General features: G+C 45.8%; 1 protein-coding gene across 3 annotated transcripts in view; it reads right to left on the reverse strand.

Moving 5' to 3' along the window:
* Positions 1-12,381, reverse strand: part of RFFL (ring finger and FYVE like domain containing E3 ubiquitin protein ligase) — a 29,576-nt gene extending 17,195 nt beyond the window's left edge. The window contains exons 1-2 of one of the 3 annotated variants that reach the window (XM_062507181.1): positions 12,343-12,381; positions 8,231-8,309 (exon numbers count right to left, since the gene is read on the reverse strand). The gene's annotated coding sequence lies outside the window, so the exon portion shown is untranslated. Of the gene's footprint in view, positions 1-8,230; positions 8,372-12,342 lie in introns of those variants that run through there. The other 2 variants (XM_062507179.1, XM_062507180.1) reach the window with 2 other exon arrangements.
* Positions 12,382-13,314: the final 933 nt, after the last annotated feature.

The following is a 13,314-nucleotide window of genomic DNA, read 5'->3' on the forward strand; positions in this document are numbered from 1 at the left end:
CTCCTTTATGCTGCTATAACCTGGTTTACATTGAGCAGATCATTTGCCAGGTAAGCCCTTGGAAAATTGGCTTAGCTGAGAGGAAAATTATGAGTTCTTATATACAGGACAAAAATCCAGCAGGTATTCCAAGAGCATTTTACAGCTGCAGAAGTGCTTATTGGTACTCCCAGCAACACTTGATGCGTTCAGGAGGTTTACAGACAGATCACCTGAAATCCCACCACCACTGTTACAAGCACAAAGGATCTTCGCTTCAAGCACCTCTTTGAAACTAGAGAGCTGCAATTCCCATTTGAAATGGAGAAAATGGTTTTAGAAAGCTGTGGGATTTATAAAGCATTGCCCAGAAAGTTAATTCCAAAACAGACACCTTCTCACTTGACTCCCAGCTTTGCACCTGGAATTGCAACTCTTGCCCACTTTCCCTCTCCTCTGTAGCACAAGTAACACCAGATTTCCCCCATTTTAACATAAGAAGCTTGGAAATCCTGTTTTGTAAGGATCTGGATACCTGTGGTGAGTTATTTTAATATAAACTGTGTATTTTGACCCAAAGTTGCATTTTATACATTGAAAAATATTTAGATAAAAAGCTCATTTTATATTAACTGTAATTAGGTCTCAAGACATCTGCCAAGATGGAAAATCAACTGCCTTTTTCCTTTGCAAGTCGGTGACATTCTTCCAGCAAGTTAACAGAAAACAAAACAAAGTGATTAATGAAATCATGTGTTTTTAGAAAATTATTTTTCTTATCCAGTCCATCTCAATTCCTTAGTCCCATACCTGTTCCCAATGGATACACTGTGACCTCAGGCTTATCTCCCACTCTTCTGTTATGCCAAAAAACAATTCAAAAAGCTCCTGTGCTCTTTCACACTGGTTTGATATTCATCAGCGAGGCCGAGTTAAGTCAGTTCTAATTACAGCATGAACCAAGTCAGGAGGAAGAAAGGAGACTCTGGAGAAGCAAGATTCCAGAGTACTGTTTTCTTATCATTCCCAGCATCGTGCATGGCTGGATGTGTCTCTATCCTTAGTCTCACACCCAAAAGTATCACTGAAAAAGGAAGTTCTCCACCAAAACATCAGTAAGGAGCAGTCCAGGAATCCCAGACTATACCCTCCCAACTCAACCAGTCTTTCTCATTATGGAGAAAAAGGTCCATGCTGGATTTTTCTCTCACAGGTTTTCTTGGATTCAGCTGCATGGGTCACTGCTAAAACTGTAATTGCAATAGACAGCAATAAATTCTCAATGAAAACCTGAACATTTAAATAACTGTGCAGCTTCCCTAGCCAGCCCTACTCCAGGAAGGGTCCATCCTATCCAGGTTTAGTCTCAAAACCCACCTCGACAACTCCTCCATGATGGCCACATGACAACATCTGGGGGATGTTTCCTGGACCTGTGCCCATCTGGGAGCCAGAAAGTGGCTCCAAAGGCACAGCAGGAGCTTTTCAGGGACTCCTCCTCTCCACAGTACAAATACCTCCCTCTCTCAGCAAATTTTACAATGCCCAGAATAGAACCTTGCTGAAAATAAGTTTCTGCTGTGCTGCAAAATACTGCTGTGGACTCAGTGACTTCAGTGTTTGGGTATTGCAAACAAACAGAAGCAGATCCACAGTTTAACCAGGGAACAGCTTGGAATCCCCTCTGCTGGAAGGTGATGGCTTAATGGACACCCTTTCCTAAATGGGAGACTTCAGGGAGCTGGAGAAAAAATGGGAGGAGAAAGGATATAAATTTGTATTTTCATCACATCTTAAGTTCCCCACTCCAGGTAAAAAGAGATCAAGCTATTTCCATTGGAATCCCTGGCCCCAGAGGTCTATGGTTACAATCACATCTTGTTTCATTATGACAACTGGATAAATTGCATATTCACCAACAGTTCATCTTTGGAATGAAGCACCAGCATATGGGGGTAGTTGAAAGGAGAAGAGAGGGCTACATCATCCCAGACAGAGCTCCTCAAACACAGGATTGGACAAGACCAGCCAGAATTACATTAAGTTTCCCTGAAACTGGGATTGCAGTTGGCCCTAAAGCTCCACAGACTGAGCTATCACTGTGTCTCAGGCACCCAGAACTGAGACTGTTTGCTGATAAATTACAACACCAGTCAGAAATCCTGGAAATTATTTGTCATGCCAAGCTATGGGTTTATTTTTAACCAGTAAACTTCTAAATTTCACCTCTCCAAAAATCTAAATACAGTCTCAAAATTCCTCACATGCCAAACCTACTCTTCTCCCCACCTTATTCCAGGAGCTGTTGGAAGAAAACAAACCTAAACCCCACAGAATTTATACAAGTGGAAAAGTGTACGTGCAGTAGGACTGGATGCACCAGCTCTGTGCAGACTGGCAGGCAACCTCTAACCTATTTAACTGGAGCCTGAAAAAAGATAATTTTTATTTGGCTGGACTGAAACAGATCTGGATGCATACAACGGAGGCACACTGCAACAAGTACAAACACTGCAGACTCATTTCATAGCTATGCCTATTCCAAATTAATCTGAATTCAAATCCAAACTAGGTGCTGAAATAGAAGAAAATTCAGCTGCAAATCTCCTTCAGCACACAAGTCACATCCAACATGGTGTGGGAAGCTCTGCCCTCCCAGGCTGCAGAAATACTTAGAAATTAGTCAGCAGTTAAAAAAAGGTCCAGGATGTTGATTACAAACCTGAGGACTGGTTTTGTTCCTGAGATAACAAAAGATAGCACAATAAAAAAGTGAGTTTATGTATGGTTTAGTCACCTTACCTGTGGACAAGGGAAAATACCCCACTCTCATCTGAAGGAAGTTAATACAGGTGCAACTTTGAGAGGGACTTTGAAGTTGTACTCTTAAAGCATTTTCATAAATATTATTCTTGTGCCAATCTCCATTTAGCACGGAAGTATCTGACATTAAGAACTGCTTACATGCAGCCCTGGAGAAGAGCTTGAAAACTGAGGGAGAGTTCAAGCCTTAGCACCCAGTGTGTGCCAGCAGGATGAGCATGAACTCTCCACAGCATTCGTGGGACCGATGTCGTGTGAAAGTCCATTCCCAACCATCTGCAGTGCTTGTTTCTAGGGCTGGAGAGTTCTACATGGGTTCCTTCACCACCATCCTTGTTCAACTGCTGTGCTTCTCTCCCTCCAGCCTTAATCTCTGCAGAACATTAAGGACTGAGAAATCCAGTCAAAGAAAACCAAAACAAAGCAGCCTGAAAACCGGGCTTTATTAAAACAAAGATGAACAAACCCAACAGCCATCTGGTCCCATGGTTTTGGTTGCACAGTTGAGGGGGCACATCCTGAGGAGATTGTGCAAGAGCTCACACAGGGGCTCACAAACCATTCAAGTAAACATTTGTCTCTGGGAACTAAAGCCATGAGCCAAAAAAAAAAAAAAAAAAAAAGGCAATTCTCCTTTGCTGCCACATCTCTATACATCAGTTATGGCAGAACATTGAAGTCCTTTGTCGAGAAGAACTTCACCTGTGTGCAGCACCAAGAGAGGCAGGATGGGCACCTTTGATGGCAGAGCTCACCTAAACCCACCCAGCTCATGGGATCAAACAGAACGTGCTGGATGTGGAATCCCAGTGGGATCCAAGCCAGAGAATGCATTTCTACAGAAGACTGAGAGGACAGGAGGTAGGAGAGCTTCAGCCTGCATCTCCTGAATTCCCTACCTTTGTCAGAGGGGAAATTTCCCATATATGGCCCAAGGCAGCAGGGTCACATTTCAGTGCAGGCTTCTGGCAAGCCCAGACATTCACACACCATGAGTCAGTGCTCCAGAAATCACTGGGGTTTAGAAACCAATAAATCTACTTCTTTTTGGTTGGGTTTTTTCAATTCACCTTCTGCTGAGGTTTATCATCAACTTTTGCAGCACACAGGTGCTGTCATATTTTCATTCTGCTTCTCTGTAACTGGCAGGAACATTTCTTTGCATTCTGGGTTTTTTTTTCTTTGTAAAATGACAGACAAGATTTTCATATTAAGCTAAATCCTGGCATTGGGGCATGAAGAATAAAACCAGACCAACTATCATGGAGGTTGGGAACATTCTAAGCTGTCTTGTACTTTCACACAGCCCTCTAACAACAGAGAATACTTATTTTTTAAATAAAACCTCAAAACAACTTCACTTTTGTCCTCAGATCCCGAACAAACAACAACTTATCTGGCATTTCAGCACAACCAGACAAGACTGCACCAAGGAAGAAGCACTATGACACAATCTTTTCCACCACTGACCTGATAACATCAGCATGACCTTTCCTCTCTTTTGAACTCTACTCTTCTCAGTTCAACAGTTCAGCAGAAACTGACCCATTTTTGATTACACAAACTAAATCAGATACCAGACATTCCTATTAAAAATAAACTCAAATCCAAATTTCAAAAAACATCATTGGGTAATTATTTTCAGATTAGTAATGAAATAAATAATGTGGGAAAATTCAGGGTGAGAATTTTTAGTTTCAGTTTCCAGCTCTGCGAGTCAGGGCCACTTCAGTTCTCTGTGCTCGTGTTTTCCATAAGTAAAATACAGATAATGCCCCATCAGGGAATGGAATCAATATTTCATTTCTTTAAAGCAGTACTGTATTCATAATGGAATTAAATACTTCAAGAGAACTGCAGAGCTCATAGAAGTGAGGCACTTAAGGGAAGAAGTGAGAGTGAACAACCTCCTTGCAATTCTGCAGAGCATCCTAACAGTTTTACAACACAAAATATTTTTATAAAAAAGAAACACAAAACCACAGGACAAAACAAGTTGATTTTGAGGCCAAATTCATGTTTGATGAAAGTGCAAAAGACAATGCAAGTCCTGTTCATTTTTTATGCCACTTTTGTTTGTTTGAGTTCTTTCTCAGTTCACAACAAAAATTATAGCCAACATGCATAATAAAATATTGCTCAAAAAGTTTGTTTTTACTTAAAGGGGCTTTTCAACTTAAAAGTGTTACTGACAAGCGTGCCCTTAAAAAAAACCAAAAACACCACTACAAAAAAAAAATAAAAAAAAAATAAACGTTCTTGGGACTTAAGGTGTGAAGGAGGCAGCATGCTCTCAAACTGCTGGCTCAGGATTTCAGATTTGAAATATTTTCTACATGTTGCAAAAAAAAAAAAAAAAAAAAAAACAAACCCTTTTCCTTAGAATTTTAGAAGGTTTGGTCAATACATTTAGACTGTTTCTTCCATAATCAAGAATAAAGGGTGACCAGTCAAGCACACAGTGGACAGTAACAGTTTATACTCCTTTCTTTCATTAGGGAAATTTTTAGGAAATAGCACCATGTATTAGATTTAAAGCCAAGTCTGCATCTGTTACTCCTGCCAGAGCAATGAAAGCTTTAGCTCGTGTTATTAAGAGCCACATCCAGAAGTGAAAAAAGCAAGCTCAGGCCTCCAGAACAATGCCTTAGCAAGTGAGTTTGGCTTTGGGCAGAGCAGCACTGAGGGAGACAGGCCTCATTCCAAGAACGATCATCTTACTTCCCTCAGACAAAGTAAAGCCTTTCATGACCCAGGCTGGGCTCTGGACTACACTCTGTTGGATGAAAAGGCTTCATTATATGCAGTTGAACACATTGTTTGAAAACCTGATATAAACGGCCTTTACCACAGCAAGAGCTGAACAAACTGAAATCATGCAACGTTAAGGGTTCCAAGGAACCAAAATGGCAAATCTGTATTAAATGTGTTGTGTGTTCTCTCTAAAACAAATCCAGTTTAAACCCTGAAATTGGTTTTCACCCATGGCAGAGTTCAGAAAGGGTGATCAGATAAGGTAATCTGCAGATTTCTGGTGTCTCTGAAGGCAGATAAAAAGAAATGCTGCAAGTGCTTTGTTTCTCAGTGTGCTATTTTGCCATATACAAACAGTCATTTACAGGTGCTTTGAATTCCAGCTGTACTCCCCCCTGCACACCTTGTAGCCATTCCAAGTCGCTCCTGAAGCCCTGAAGTGAGCTGAACACCACATTTCCATACTTTCCAGGAATTTCTTCACTCAGAATGACCTTCTTGACTTAGGTATTTCCATTGCAAAAATCTGTCTGTGATTTGTATTCAGGTCAAAGAATCAAGTAACAAACAGTATAAATAACAGCAGGAATAGAAAAGTAGATTTCCAAAAAGGATACTGATGGCTTGGCATTATTTTTATTAAAGTTTCAACTCCCTCTCGTTTCAATTCTGCATGAGAGACAAAATCTTGCTCCTCCTACCCCAGAGCCCTCTGCACAAGATGAACAGTGACAGATCAGGTTTGACTGAGCTGACAAAGAACTGCATGATCCCCTGCAACAACTGATCAGCCCTTCCATCTGAGGGATATAAGGCATGGATTATGCAATATCAGCCTCTGTCTGACTGGCAGGAACCTGGGCCCTGAGCTCCAAGAGCATTAAACAGCCCCTACATAAAAAGCAGCTTCAATTTCTACTTTTTAAATTACACAGTCACAGGGGACTTGGAAATCTATACTTTACTTGGAATTTGAAAAATAAACTGTTTCCAAACTCTCCTGCAATGCTTGTGCAACAGCCTCAGGACAGGCAGGGATCTGGCCAGCTGTGCCACCAGCCACAGAAGCTGCATTTTAGAACTCACCCTCCTCTGGAACAATTGGAACTTTCTCCAGGCTGAAGTCTGCACACAGAGCTCAGTGTTTCCATGCAAGCACACAACAGCTCCATTATCATTTAACTACCAAAAACCAGCTCCAACAATCTATCAAGCTTGACATTCTATCCATCTCTGCTGCTGGCCCAGACTGCTGGCCATATATATAGGAAGAGGTTCATGGATTCAGTAAGAAAAAAGTTATTTTGTTAATCTAAACAGAGATTTCCCTTCTTCTAACCATTAATTTGCCATTTTAAAAACCGTTCAGGAACACAGAGGCCTGTTTGTCCTCAGATTATCAATTCAAAGTGTCTATAAAGAATCTATTCCAGCAGATGAATAAAAGCTCCTTTTTAAGATACATATAAAACAAATTCCAAGGCAATCCTACAGAGAAGGAATTGCTCACTGCCTCGGAGCTGCAGCACCAGTTGTGTTTCCAGCCTGGCCACAATGATTTTAACAGTGAACTACAGCAGAGCATGAAGCTGCTGCTTATCACCCTCTGTGCCCAGGGACAGCACTGCTGGGCAGTTTTCCAAGTTATCATGGCCCAGGCAAAGTCCTGGGAAGCACCAACACTTCCATGGAAGCAAACTGATTAATGAATGACACAACCTCACCTCGTGGAGGATGACCTCAAACACAGGAACTGCTGATCTGAGTCTCTGGTGAAGGACACCTGGCAGCCATCCCCTGGTGCCCGCAGTCATTTTGCTCTGAGCAAGGTATTTTGAACATCAACAAAAAGTAACATCCCATCAGTTTCAGTCTGGAATTCTGTGGGATGCAGTTCCTGACTCATTTAGGGAAAAGCCAAACCAATAAAAGCTCAAGTGGTGTGGATTCAGTGATGCCACTTGTGACGCTGCAATTTGAAGTCATCCATGTGTATATATAGAATATATAATGCCCAAAGGAACCATCCTTCTCACAGCAGATGTTACCATGCAACAAGATACTCCCAAAAGAGAGTATTTTAAATTTAAATTGCATTTAATGAGTTTCAAATCTCACTTAACATCAGCCTAAACTAAAAGATTCAAAGCATATGCTCCTTAAATATATTCTTATAAGCACATCCCACAACCTTCTCAATATAAAAAGGTGGCAGCATTTAAAAAAAGCTGATGTTTAATGAATATTTTAGTCTCCACTGAAATAAAATGTGGAAATTCCTATTCCAAGACTATTTGGCAGAGGAGCCAGAGGGCATTAGAGAAAGAAGCCTGATGAGCCCTTTTGAGTAAACTGAAAACCTCAAGAGCAATTAATGTGAAGAAGTTGTAGATTTTACAGACGCAGAGAAGAATTAACAGCATTTCAGAACAACAATTCTTTCTAAATAAAGTCCCTTATGGGAGCATAAATTTCACAAGCCAAAAAGGCCTTTCAGAAGTTAGAATAAAGCATCTCAGTTCTGAGGAAATCAGCTAAGAAAGAAGGAAAAACCTAATAAAAAATCTGAATTTTTGATCTGACAGTCACACTCCTGGTTTCTTAAAGAAGAGGGTGATTTTTCAACCTTGCATTGTTGTTTGAAGACTAAATAATCAACTTTAGAGGCACCTACCAGCAGGGGTTTAGAAACCTTTGCATGCAGGTGAGTCCTGGTCCCGACATCAGCCCAGCAGTGACGGGATTGTCCCCACCTGTGAAACAGAGATTCCACTTACTCACCCCTGCAAAGCACTCCCTGGCCCGGGAAGTTCACACTCCCAGGACAGCCTCTGGGGAGAGGAGGAAAACACAGAGAGGGACTGTCAAGGAAAACGACTGGAATTACTCCGGGGAGCAGGAGCCAGGCTGGGGTTTCACAATGGGCAATCAGGGGAGGGCTGTGGGAACATTTGCACCAGGTAAATAGATGGAAGTGCAGAGCACAAGGCACAGGCACTGAGAACAGCATCAGAGACCTCACCAGGACTCCGGCTGCACCACTTCCAGAGCTCAATCCAGACTGCCAGCAACATCCAGGTAAAACCAGGTTATGTCTGCAGTCAGAGCCGGGACTAGAGACAAGAACCAATTTCTCTTAACTACCCAGAGGTCCTCTCTCCCTGCTCAGCAGCAGGTCACACACAGCTGTGTCCAAAAAAGGGCCACATGCACACACTTTTCTGCAGCCCACATTAGCCTGCTGCCCACAGCGTGTTTCATTAAGCACAAGAACTTGGTTCAACATGTTTTGATTTCTTATCTTCAGATCAGGCTCTGTATCTCTCAGAACTGGTCACAAGGTTTAGAGATGGAGCTTGGGGATCTTTAAGGTCCTTCCAACCCAATCCACTCTGATTCCATATCCTAGGAAAAAACACTGTAAGGGACAGGAAGGTAGCCTAACCCTAATTAAACACCATTTTTCCTACAGTGGAACCAACACATCCTAGGTGAGGAGAACATTTTACCCAGCCAAACATGAGACACGAACTGCAATGCTGGGTCAGACAGAGCCTGCCCAGATCCACTGTCCCCTCCGAGCTGGCCTAGGAGAGCCAGAGGAAAAGAGAGCACACCATGGAAATCTGCTTCTACCCTCCAGGAAAAAACTGGTTCAAAGTCCAACTCCAGGTTTAATAACAACACTGGCAGTTCAGCTCAGATCATACTCCAGCCTAATTGAAGAGTTTACAATCTCAGTTGTTGTTAACAACAAACCGTGGTGCAAAGTTGCACAAGAAGTAAAAAATACACCATTAAACAAATAAACAAAACAACACAAACCCACACTGAAGTCAACAACAATAAAGAGAAAACTGAAGATGTGAAGAGGACAGATTTCAGTCAAACTCAACCAGTGACCATTAACCTCCCAAAAGCTCATATATATGATTCCTCTGTACTCTCAGGGAAGAGTAGTGCATTCAGCTCCCATTTTAGGAGCCAAATCACATGGTACCTGCCAATGACAAACACTGAGCCTCACTGAAAGCCATCCTACTTTTTCTACCCTACAATTAAATACAATACTTAAATGATGACTTAAACTATTCCAATTCAGCAGAAACTTGAGCAATTAAGCATTAACCCATGAGCACCACTGTCATGGCAATCAGCCTTTAATTAAAAGTTCAGTTGCTACAGCTGAGTGGATGTACAGTCAGTGCTGCAGCTGGGTAAACCTGCTCCAGGATTCCCAGCCCCAATGGGAGACACAACAGCCAAAGGTCATTGTTTTGGTTCATTAGACCCAAGAGTGCCACCAAAAACAATTGTGATTCCAGAGGACAGCTACAAGATCCCCTTCCCCATCACTGTGGACACAAAGGTGTTCAGGAATTCAGTGTTTGATGGATGGAGGTAGGTAAACCCAAGGATCTGGAATTTGGAAGAAACACTTAAAGCTCATCACAGCTTTCTGCTTCACTCCTCAGCTCTGGAAAAACAAGTTAACAGTGGGAAAACAAAGGATTAAAACTCTTTTTGGTTATGCAATCGTGTATATGCCTTAATGATCATCTATCTTAAAATCTGAGCTTCAAAGTGTTGAAATACAACCCACCACAGTGTAAACACATTAAAATACCTACTTAAAATGCACCTGTCTTCTCCCATCCTAATGATATGGAGAGCTAAAAAAGCTTCTTGTAGCTCCACTAAGCTCTTCACCAACTCCAGAGTGAGGTTAGAAAGAACAGAAAACTGCCACAGGTCCCTGCCCTGCTGTGGAACAGCTCTCCCAGACCAACACCCGAGGTTACATCCTGTGCTCCCCACAGAAGACACACTGTGTGTCACAGAGGAGGAAGTGAGCTCAAATGAAACACACAAATAAACCCCTTTTGTCTCAGCCAATTAAACATTACCCTGAGCACAGCTTAATCCAAGAGGCATAAAATTCAACCGTTCCTATCTACCTTTAATGCTACACTTGATTAAGCACACCTGGCTGTACTTGCAGTGCTGGAAAACACCTGAGTTTTTCTTCTGGAGTGCAACTGGTTCTTTAGCACAGGGTCAAACACTAAGCCTGTCCATCCTCAGCATTTTAACCTGAGGAGACTCGGGCAGGACCCTGCCCTCACTGCAGAGCAGACACTTATTAACCTGCAGACACCAAAATACTGCTAAGAAACAGAGGATGAGTCACTACTTTTCCCACAGGAAACACCTTGACCTGCTTAGAGGAACAAACTGCTCAGAAGGACACCCGAGGACTTTTATTTTCTGAAAAACTTTTGCTTTCTGCAGCAATCCCAATGCTCCACACTCCCCAGTCCTGCCTGCTCCCCCTGGATCCCAATGCTCCACACTCCCCAGTCCTGCCTGCTCCCCTGGATCCCAATGCTCCACACTCCCCAGTCCTGCCTGCTCCCCCTGGATCCCAATGCTCCACACTCCCCAATCCTGCCTGCTCCCCTGGATCCCAATGCTCCACACTGCCCAATCCTGCCTGCTCCCCCTGGATCCCAATGCTCCACACTCCCCAATCCTGCCTGCTGCTCCCCCTGGATCCCAATGCTCCACACTGCCCAATCCTGCCTGCTCCCCCTGGATCCCAATGCTCCACACTGCCCAATCCTGCCTGCTCCCCCTGGATCCCAATGCTCCACACTCCCCAATCCTGCCTGCTCCCCCTGGATCCCAATGCTCCACACTCCCCAATCCTGCCTGCTCCCCCTGGATCCCAATGCTCCACACTCCCCAGTCCTGCCTGCTCCCCCTGGATCCCAATGCTCCACACTCCCCAATCCTGCCTGCTCCCCCTGGATCCCAATGCTCCACACTCCCCAGTCCTGCCTGCTCCCCCTGGATCCCAATGCTCCACACTCCCCAGTCCTGCCTGCTCCCCCTGGATCCCAATGCTCCACACTCCCCAGTCCTGCCTGCTCCCCCTGGATCCCAATGCTCCACACTCCCCAGTCCTGCCTGCTCCCCCTGGATCCCAATGCTCCACACTCCCCAGTCCTGCCTGCTCCCCCTGGATCCCAATGCTCCACACTCCCCAGTCCTGCCTGCTCCCCCTGGATCCCAATGCTCCACACTGCCCAGTCCTGCCTGCTCCCCCTGGATCCCAATGCTCCACACTCCCCAGTCCTGCCTGCTCCCCCTGGATCCCAATGCTCCACACTCCCCAGTCCTGCCTGCTCCCCCTGGATCCCAATGCTCCACACTCCCCAGTCCTGCCTGCACCCCCTGGATCCCAATGCTCCACACTCCCCAGTCCTGCCTGCCCCCCTGGATCCCAATGCTCCACACTCCCCAGTCCTGCCTGCACCCCCTGGATCCCAATGCTCCACACTCCCCAGTCCTGCCTGCCCCCCTGGATCCCAATGCTCCACACTCCCCAGTCCTGCCTGCCCCCCTGGATCCCAATGCTCCACACTCCCCAGTCCTGCCTGCCCCCCTGGATCCCAATGCTCCACACTCCCCAGTCCTGCCTGCCCCCCTGGATCCCAATGCTCCACACTCCCCAGTCCTGCCTGCTCCCCCTGGATCCCAATGCTCCACACTCCCCAGTCCTGCCTGCACCCCCTGGATCCCAATGCTCCACACTCCCCAGTCCTGCCTGCTCCCCTCAGTGCTCCACCCCCCGAAACTCTGCCAGCCTCCCCGAGGCCTCACACACCCCCAACACTCCCCAAACCCTCTCAGCCTCCCCGAGACCTCACAGCCCCACACAGCCCCACACACCCCCTCGCACCTAGCAGCCCCCCGGGGCCAGCAGCTCCCCAAGCGCCTCACCTTCCCCCCGAGGAGCCGTGTCCCGGCTGGCTGCGCTCCCGTCCGGCTGCCTGCACTCGGCGGCGGCGGCGCTATGGCAACTGCCCTCGGGGCCCGGCGGCCAGAGCGGCCCCAGGGGCGCCGGGCGGGGCAGCACCGCCCCCTAGCGGCTGGGAGGACTGCGCGGCGGGCCGAGAGCTGTAGGTTCGAGACCCGCCCCTGGCAGGTGGGAGGAGGGCGGGGGGGACGGGACATTGCGGGGTCCCGTGGGAGCTGGGGGAATGCCTTGGGTGCGCACGGGGCTTATCGGTATTGCACGGGAAGTGAGCGTACACCGAGAGATCACAGAATCGGTCGGGATGGAAAACATCTCTTGGACCAGACCAGAGCACCGAGTGCCACGTTCAGTCTTTCCTTGAACGCCCCACGGAAGGTGACCCCACCACCGCCCTGGGCAGCTCATTCCAATCTTTAACCACCCTTCCTTTCCCCTAATGTCCAACTTGAACCTCCCCTGGCACAGCTTGAGATTCCTGTCCTCTCAACCTGAGATACAGACGCACAGCCAGGCGGACAGACACATGGACACGCATCTCTATACCTACACACACACTGCGTGCAAACACACACTTATATGTATATATTATATATGTCAAGGCAAATAAGCCCTTAGTGCCAAAAGGAATCCCTGCTGCTTAGGGTGAGAGGTGCCCTGCCTGCCCTAGGCTGGGATTCACTGCCCTGCTCCAAGCTTTTCCAGTGGTTTTCCAGCTGTTTTGGGCATGGGGAAGAGGCAGGGGAAAAGGACGTTGCAAGCTCTGCATTGGAGCTGCAGGAGTGCCTGTCTGAGCATGGAGGGGAAAGTCTAAGATTTAGATCTGAAACTCCTTTAAGCCTGATTTTACTATGCAAAATTAGAGCAAATTAGCTTGAGTAGGAAGTCAAGATTTTCCAGATGGGGTAAGAGATTCCCATGCCCTGAACACTCCTGCT

The sequence above is a fragment of the Cinclus cinclus genome, chromosome 22 (genome assembly GCF_963662255.1).
Source record: "Cinclus cinclus chromosome 22, bCinCin1.1, whole genome shotgun sequence".
Classification (NCBI taxonomy): Eukaryota; Metazoa; Chordata; class Aves; order Passeriformes; family Cinclidae; genus Cinclus; species Cinclus cinclus.